This window comes from Pristiophorus japonicus, unplaced genomic scaffold (genome assembly GCF_044704955.1).
Source record: "Pristiophorus japonicus isolate sPriJap1 unplaced genomic scaffold, sPriJap1.hap1 HAP1_SCAFFOLD_336, whole genome shotgun sequence".
NCBI lineage: Eukaryota > Metazoa > Chordata > Chondrichthyes > Pristiophoridae > Pristiophorus > Pristiophorus japonicus.
Window position 1 is genome coordinate 283,314 of NW_027253172.1, and position 9,161 is coordinate 292,474.

At 41.5% G+C, this 9,161-nt stretch overlaps 2 non-coding genes across 2 annotated transcripts; both read left to right on the forward strand.

Annotated features, from left to right (window-relative positions):
- The first annotated feature begins 5,736 nt into the window (after nt 1–5,736).
- trnap-ugg (transfer RNA proline (anticodon UGG)) lies at nt 5,737–5,824 on the forward strand. The gene is given in 2 exon segments: nt 5,737–5,772; nt 5,789–5,824. It is a non-coding gene; the product is annotated as a tRNA-Pro (tRNA).
- A 3,028-nt stretch (nt 5,825–8,852) lies between these two features.
- On the forward strand, nt 8,853–8,940 carry trnap-ugg (transfer RNA proline (anticodon UGG)). Its single transcript is given in 2 exon segments — nt 8,853–8,888; nt 8,905–8,940. It is a non-coding gene; the product is annotated as a tRNA-Pro (tRNA).
- The last annotated feature ends 221 nt before the right edge of the window (nt 8,941–9,161 follow it).

Sequence of the window (9,161 nt, forward strand, 5' to 3'; positions counted from 1 at the left end):
AACCGTGCAGGAAATCGATCCGGGGTGGCCAAGCTGCCTGGTCTAATTAAAAGGCGTTCAAACCCAACTTTCCAGGCAGGTTATAGTGTTCTGGCCTCAACATTCGGTTCAACGTATCGGATCATAAGCACCGCTCCTATTGTCTGCTAATGGTTCTGCTGTTCACACTAACACCTCCTCTGGTCCATCCTTTGTTACTTTATTGCCCGCTTACCACTCACTTTGCCTTTTTGCATTGTGCCATTTATTATTCAATCACTCCTACGCTCCACTGTATCACAGGCATTCCCTTTTGTCCTTCCTCGCTGCCTATTTTTCCAGGCGCTATTTTCCAGGAAAAATCTGTAAACTTTACATTTTTCTTAAAATATCGGAATGATCATCTGACTGAACGTGAGCCCGGGAAATTCATCCACAGAATGTTCACGGCCTGCTGAGTTTTACAGAATGCTTTGTTTTTGTTCATTGTGTTTCTGTATCCCTTTTAAGGTGATGTGCTGGTCTGCCCGGGGTCATTCTCTGTCTCTCCAAAATGGTGCGCTATCAGTATCGGATCATTATCTATCTGTTTAAAAGGAATGTGCTGTCTGTCTCGGATTTCAAATTTCAAATTTCAAAAACTGCCTTTGGAGAGTGCAGAATTTTTAGTTTGTTGGTGTGTTTGTGTAAGTGAGAGAGTGCGTGGAAACGTTCTGCGCGATCTTACTGTGCATTTCATGTCATGGGAGGAAAAATGCATTACATGCAACTTGAAGCCACACTGATTTGATTCAACACGCATTCAGGGACTGACTGACAGGAGAAGAGTCTGCTGTGGGATTTTGCTATTCCACCTGTGAAAGAAGGCAAATTATATAAGTTAGAAACATAGCGATTTTAGCGAGAGCTTGCGGATGGGCTGTGTGACATGATGAGCTCCTTCCCCCTTATTTTCAAATACAAATCAAATCAAGACAAGACAAGACATGACTGACTGACTGACTTTGTTTATATAAATTTCTGTATCAATATTTATATATGCATATATTTACATACATTCCCTACTTTTTAACTTTCACAATAAATGTGCTTTTCTGTTCTGCCTGCATTGGCTCTATTACATTTGACCTCTTTCACAGCACACGCAGCTTCTGTCTGATCCTGCAGAAAAGCACTCGCGACTTTAAAAGATGGCCTTTGTTGCCCACATCTTCCCTCGTGGCTTGTCTTACACCATGGGCTTACTGTGTTTGGGAATTTACTGACTGCACACCCTGATTTCCAGTGCATTTCATGCAGTCGCACAGACTTCGTTCAATCAAAAATATACAGATTATGAAACAATTATTTATTTATTTCAATCAAATCAAATTCAATTTTTTGCAATAAAATTGTAAATTTATTTATTTTCTTATTATAATAAATATATATATGTTTTAAATTGTCTTTTTGTCTGGGTTGGTTTTATTTCCCTCCCTCTTTCCTGCTTGTCTAAAACCTGTGGCTTCAACAACCGTCCCAGTCCCGCGTGCTCATGCGAACCGCGCTCATTCACGCACAACACAATTGCATTCAGGAATGATAGAAATTCCAATTTATTCTTCTGAAAGGGAACTGCTGTCCGTGAAGGGCAATTCTACAGCTGTGTAAGAGGGATGTGCTTCCTGTCCAGGATCATTCGGTGTCTGTTTCAACGGGATGGTTGTCAGTTCCGGTTCATCAATTGCCCCTTTAAAACGTATTTTCTCATTATCCGGATCATCCTGTACATTTAAAAAGGAGTGTGATTATCAGCTGTGATAACCGAATTGTTAAACTGTTGTGTTTCAAGATACATTGACTTTGCCTGTGTCCGTGTACATCCATATCGCAGCGCATCTGTTCATTACTCAAAATATGCTCATGTTTTCCGATATCCACTCCTTGATGTAACCCTTGTCCCAAATTTGCTCTCAATATAAAAAACAACAAATTATGCACCGACGGTAGCGACCGCGTGGCTTAAAGTATAAGGTGTCTGATTTCGATTGTAACTGTGATCTTATCAGATGATTGCAGGTTCGAGTCCGGCAATGGTCAGCTATCGCGCTTTGTGAAATTTTATATTCTTTGTTTTGATTCTGCCTCAAAACCAACCATCTCGGACAGTCACTCACCTGAAGTAAAGGAAGGCTGTGTGCTTTAAGAAGCTAATGGCCATTTTCATCACTGTCGATCTGGTTGCACGGGCAAAACAAGTGGTGAAGTAGATTTTCGTGCATATTATTTCTGTTTGAATGCAAAAAGTAGAGGATGGATGTCTGACTTTGCAGTCAATAGGAGACAAGGTGACTGACAGGTTGAAGCAATGGACTGCTGATCCAGTATGCCCCCAGCTTCGTCGTTATTGTGTTAAACATTTTCCCGTAGTTTTTTTATTCAATCACATTTATCCTCATTGCCAAATTCACCTTTTACTGAAAAGGATGCAGCTCGTTGATGAAGTAATGTCACAAAAAATAATCACTTCATCAAAGGGAAAACATTAGCAGAACGATGGAGAGGGGGACTCATGAAATCGGTCTCTGAGAGTCAGCACAGGCACGATGGGCCGAATAGCAAACTAACGTCAGAAACTGAGAGCTACGCTCCTCACTGTCGGCGGCTCGTTGGTCGAGGGGTATGATTCTCGCTTTGGGATTATAATAATTGAAATGCGAGAGCTCCCGGGTTCAAATCCCGGACGAGCCCTGCCAACCTTTTGTCAAAAAACGACTTCTCAGCCGGTCGACATGTGAGAAAACTGACATGTTTCAAATTAAAACGTGTGATTGCACTCCGTTGTTCACACAGCGTACAAAAATCCTGGAGATTCCCAGGAGCAAAGTGAAACTCACCGAACTGAGTAAAGTTCATGTTTCTCAGATGTGCTCGGCTCTGTGTCTCATTGGACAACATAAACCCCGTTTTGATTCCGGCAAATACTTGATCAGTGTATCTTCCTTTCTGCACGCATGAGCTCACCTCCATAGGGATAAGCATACATTCAACGTCAATCTCAAATTCAACGTGAAACAGACTCTGCCCTGAATATGAGTGCGTCCTGTTTCTCTCGCGCTGAAAAGATGTGAGAAGCTGGCCTTGGCTGCCGAATTTAAACCGTGCAGGAAATCAATCCGGGGTGGCCAAGCTGCCTGGTCTAATTAAAAGGCATTCAAACCCTACATTCCAGGCAGGTTATAGTGTTCTGGCCTCAACATTCGGTTCAACGTATCGGATCATAAGCACAGCTCCCATTGTCTGCTAATGGTTCTGCTGTTCACACTAACACCTCCTCTGGTCCATCCTTTGTTACTTTATTGCCCGCTTACCACTCACTTTGCCTTTTTGCATTGTGCCATTTATTATTCAATCACTCCTACGCTCCACTGTATCACAGGCATTCCATTTTGTCCTTCCTCGCTGCCTATTTTTCCAGGCGCTATTTTCCAGGAAAAATCTGTAAACTTTACATTTTTCTTAAAATATCGGAATGATCATCTGACTGAACGTGAACCCGGGAAATTCATCCACAGAATGTTCACGGCCTGCTGAGTTTTACAGAATGCTTTGTTTTTGTTCATTGTGTTTCTGTATCCCTTTTAAGGTGATGTGCTGGTCTGCCCGGGGTCATTCTCTGTCTCTCCAAAATGGTGTGCTATCAGTATCGGATCATTATCTATCTGTTTAAAAGGAATGTGCTGTCTGTCCCGGATTTCAAATTTCAAATTTCAAAAACTGCCTTTGGAGAGTGCAGAATTTTTAGTTTGTTGGTGTGTTTGTGTAAGTGAGAGAGTGCGTGGAAACGTTCTGCGCGATCTTACTGTGCATTTCATGTCATGTGAGGAAAAATGCATTACATGCAACTTGAAGCCACACTGATTTGATTCAACACGCATTCAGGGACTGACTGACAGGAGAAGAGTCTGCTGTGGGATTTTGCTATTCCACATGTGAAAGAATGCAAATTATATAAGTTAGAAACATAGCGATTTTAGCGAGAGCTTGCGGATGGGCTGTGTGACATGATGAGCTCATTCCCCCTTATTTTCAAATACAAATCAAATCAAGACAAGACAAGACATGACTGACTGACTGACTTTGTTTCTATAAATTGCTGTATCAATATTTATATATGCATATATTTACATACATTCCCTACTTTTTAACTTTCACAATAAATGTGCTTTTCTATTCTGCCTGCATTGGCTCTATTACATTTGACCTCTTTCACAGCACACGCAGCTTCTGTCTGATCGTGCAGAAAAGCACTCGCGACTTTAAAAGATGGCCTTTGTTTCCCACATCTTCCTTCGTGGCTTGTCTTACACCATGGGCTTACTGTGTTTTGGAATTTACTGACTGCACACCCTGATTTCCAGTGCATTTCATGCAGTCGCACAGACTTCGTTCAATCAAAAATATATAGATTAAGAAACAATTATTTATTTATTTCAATCAAATCAAATTCAATTTTTTGCAATAAAATTGTAAATTTATTTATTTTCTTATTATAATAAATATATATATGTTTTAAATTGTCTTTTTGTCTGGGTTGGTTTTATTTCCCTCCCTCTTTCCTGCTTGTCTATTAAATGTGGCTTCAACAATCGTCCCAGTCCCGCGTGCTCATGAGAACCCCGCTCATTCACGCACAACACAATTGCATTCAGGAATGATAGAAATTCCAATTTATTCTTCTGAAAGGGAACTGCTGTCCGTGAAGGGCAATTCTACAGCTGTGTAAGAGGGATGTGCTTCCTGTCCAGGATCATTCGGTGTCTGTTTCAACGGGATGGTTGTCAGTTCCGGTTCATCAATTGCCCCTTTAAAACGTATTTTCTCATTATCCGGATCATCCTGTACATTTAAAAAGGAGTGTGATTATCAGCTGTGATAACCGAATTGTTAAACTGTTGTGTTTCAAGATACATTGACTTTGCCTGTGTCCGTGTACATCCATATCGCAGCGCATCTGTTCATTACTCAAAATATGCTCATGTTTTCCGATATCCACTCCTTGATGTAACCCTTGTCCCAAATTTGCTCTCAATATAAAAAACAACAAATTATGCACCGACGGTAGCGGCCGCGTGGCCTAAAGGATAAGGTGTCTGATTTCGATTGTAACTGTGATCTTATCAGATGATTGCAGGTTAGAGTCCGGCAGTGGTCAGCTATCGCGCTTTGTGAAATTTTATATTCTTTGTTTTGATTCTGCCTCAAAACCAACCATCTCGGACAGTCACTCACCTGAAGTAAAGGAAGGCTGTGTGCTTTAAGAAGCTAATGGCCATTTTCATCACTGTCGATCTGGTTGCACGGGCAAAACAAGTGGTGAAGTAGATTTTCGTGCATATTATTTCTGTTTGAATGCAAAAAGTAGAGGATGGATGTCTGACTTTGCAGTCAATAGGAGACAAGGTGACTGACCGGTTGAAGCAATGGACTGCTGATCCAGTATGCCCCCAGCTTCGTCGTTATTGTGTTAAACATTTTCCCCTAGTTTTTTTATTCAATCACATTTATCCTCATTGCCAAATTCACCTTTTACTGAAAAGGATGCAGCTCGTTGATGAAGTAATGTCACAAAAAATAATCACTTCATCAAAGGGAAAACATTAGCAGAACGATGGAGAGGGGGACTCATGAAATCGGTCTCTGAGAGTCAGCACAGGCACGATGGGCCGAATAGCAAACTAACGTCAGAAACTGAGAGCTACGTTACTCACTGTCGGCGGCTCGTTGGTCTAGGGGTATGATTCTCGCTTTGGGATTATAATAATTGAAATGCGAGAGCTCCCGGGTTCAAATCCCGGACGAGCCCTGCCAACCTTTTGTCAAAAAACGACTTCTCAGCCGGTCGACATGTGAGAAAACTGACATGTTTCAAATTAAAACGTGTGATTGCACTCCGTTGTTCACACAGCGTACAAAAATCCTGGAGATTCCCAGGAGCAAAGTGAAACTCACCGAACTGAGTAAAGTTCATGTTTCTCAGATGTGCTCGGCTCTGTGTCTCATTGGACAACATAAACCCCGTTTTGATTCCGGCAAATACTTGATCAGTGTATCTTCCTTTCTGCACGCATGAGCTCACCTCCATAGGGATAAGCATACATTCAACGTCAATCTCAAATTCAACGTGAAACAGACTCTGCCCTGAATATGAGTGCGTCCTGTTTCTCTCGCGCTGAAAAGATGTGAGAAGCTGGCCTTGGCTGCCGATTTTAAACCGTGCAGGAAATCAATCCGGGGTGGCCAAGCTGCCTGGTCTAATTAAAAGGCATTCAAACCCTACATTCCAGGCAGGTTATAGTGTTCTGGCCTCAACATTCGGTTCAACGTATCGGATCATAAGCACAGCTCCCATTGTCTGCTAATGGTTCTGCTGTTCACACTAACACCTCCTCTGGTCCATCCTTTGTTACTTTATTGCCCGCTTACCACTCACTTTGCCTTTTTGCATTGTGCCATTTATTATTCAATCACTCCTACGCTCCACTGTATCACAGGCATTCCATTTTGTCCTTCCTCGCTGCCTATTTTTCCAGGCGCTATTTTCCAGGAAAAATCTGTAAACTTTACATTTTTCTTAAAATATCGGAATGATCATCTGACTGAACGTGAGCCCGGGAAATTCATCCACAGAATGTTCACGGCCTGCTGAGTTTTACAGAATGCTTTGTTTTTGTTCATTGTGTTTCTGTATCCCTTTTAAGGTGATGTGCTGGTCTGCCCGGGGTCATTCTCTGTCTCTCCAAAATGGTGTGCTATCAGTATCGGATCATTATCTATCTGTTTAAAAGGAATGTGCTGTCTGTCCCGGATTTCAAATTTCAAATTTCAAAAACTGCCTTTGGAGAGTGCAGAATTTTTAGTTTGTTGGTGTGTTTGTGTAAGTGAGAGAGTGCGTGGAAACGTTCTGCGCGATCTTACTGTGCATTTCATGTCATTTGAGGAAAAATGCATTACATGCAACTTGAAGCCACACTGATTTGATTCAACACGCATTCAGGGACTGACTGACAGGAGAAGAGTCTGCTGTGGGATTTTGCTATTCCACATGTGAAAGAATGCAAATTATATAAGTTAGAAACATAGCGATTTTAGCGAGAGCTTGCGGATGGGCTGTGTGACATGATGAGCTCATTCCCCCTTATTTTCAAATACAAATCAAATCAAGACAAGACAAGACATGACTGACTGACTGACTTTGTTTCTATAAATTTCTGTATCAATATTTATATATGCATATATTTACATACATTCCCTACTTTTTAACTTTCACAATAAATGTGCTTTTCTATTCTGCCTGCATTGGCTCTATTACATTTGACCTCTTTCACAGCACACGCAGCTTCTGTCTGATCGTGCAGAAAAGCACTCGCGACTTTAAAAGATGGCCTTTGTTTCCCACATCTTCCTTCGTGGCTTGTCTTACACCATGGGCTTACTGTGTTTTGGAATTTACTGACTGCACACCCTGATTTCCAGTGCATTTCATGCAGTCGCACAGACTTCGTTCAATCAAAAATATATAGATTAAGAAACAATTATTTATTTATTTCAATCAAATCAAATTCAATTTTTTGCAATAAAATTGTAAATTTATTTATTTTCTTATTATAATAAATATATATATGTTTTAAATTGTCTTTTTGTCTGGGTTGGTTTTATTTCCCTCCCTCTTTCCTGCTTGTCTATTAAATGTGGCTTCAACAATCGTCCCAGTCCCGCGTGCTCATGAGAACCGCGCTCATTCACGCACAACACAATTGCATTCAGGAATGATAGAAATTCCAATTTATTATTCTGAAAGGGAACTGCTGTCCGTGAAGGGCAATTCTACAGCTGTGTAAGAGGGATGTGCTTCCTGTCCAGGATCATTCGGTGTCTGTTTCAACGGGATGGTTGTCAGTTCCGGTTCATCAATTGCCCCTTTAAAACGTATTTTCTCATTATCCGGATCATCCTGTACATTTAAAAAGGAGTGTGATTATCAGCTGTGATAACCGAATTGTTAAACTGTTGTGTTTCAAGATACATTGACTTTGCCTGTGTCCGTGTACATCCATATCGCAGCGCATCTGTTCATTACTCAAAATATGCTCATGTTTTCCGATATCCACTCCTTGATGTAACCCTTGTCCCAAATTTGCTCTCAATATAAAAAACAACAAATTATGCACCGACGGTAGCGGCCGCGTGGCCTAAAGGATAAGGTGTCTGATTTCGATTGTAACTGTGATCTTATCAGATGATTGCAGGTTAGAGTCCGGCAGTGGTCAGCTATCGCGCTTCGTGAAATTTTATATTCTTTGTTTTAATTCTGCCTCAAAACCAACCATCTCGGACAGTCACTCACCTGAAGTAAAGGAAGGCTGTGTGCTTTAAGAAGCTAATGGCACATTTTCATCACTGTCGATCTGGTTGCACGGGCAAAACAAGTGGTGAAGTAGATTTTCGTGCATATTATTTCTGTTTGAATGCAAAAAGTAGGGGATGGATGTCTGACTTTGCAGTCAATAGGAGACAAGGTGACTGAGAGGTTGAAGCAATGGACTGCTGATCCAGTATGCCCCCAGCTTCGTCGTTATTGTGTTAAACATTTTCCCCTAGTTTTTTTATTCAATCACATTTATCCTCATTGCCAAATTCACCTTTTACTGAAAAAGATGCAGCTCGTTGATGAAGTAATGTCACAAAAAATAATCACTTCATCAAAGGGAAAACATCAGCAGAACGATGGAGAGGGGGACTCATGAAATCGGTCTCTGAGAGTCAGCACAGGCACGATGGGCCGAATAGCAAACTAACGTCAGAAACTGAGAGCTACGCTCCTCACTGTCGGCGGCTCGTTGGTCTAGGGGTATGATTCTCGCTTTGGGATTATAATAATTGAAATGCGAAAGGTCCCGGGTTCAAATCCCGGACGAGCCCTGCCAACCTTTTGTCAAAAAACGACTTCTCAGCCGGTCGACATGTGAGAAAACTGACATGTTTCAAATTAAAACGTGTGATTGCACTCCGTTGTTCACACAGCGTACAAAAATCCTGGAGATTCCCAGGAGCACAGTGAAACTCACCGAACTGAGTAAAGTTCATGTTTCTCAGATGTGCTCGGCTCTGCGTCTCATTGGACAACATAAACCCCGGTTTGA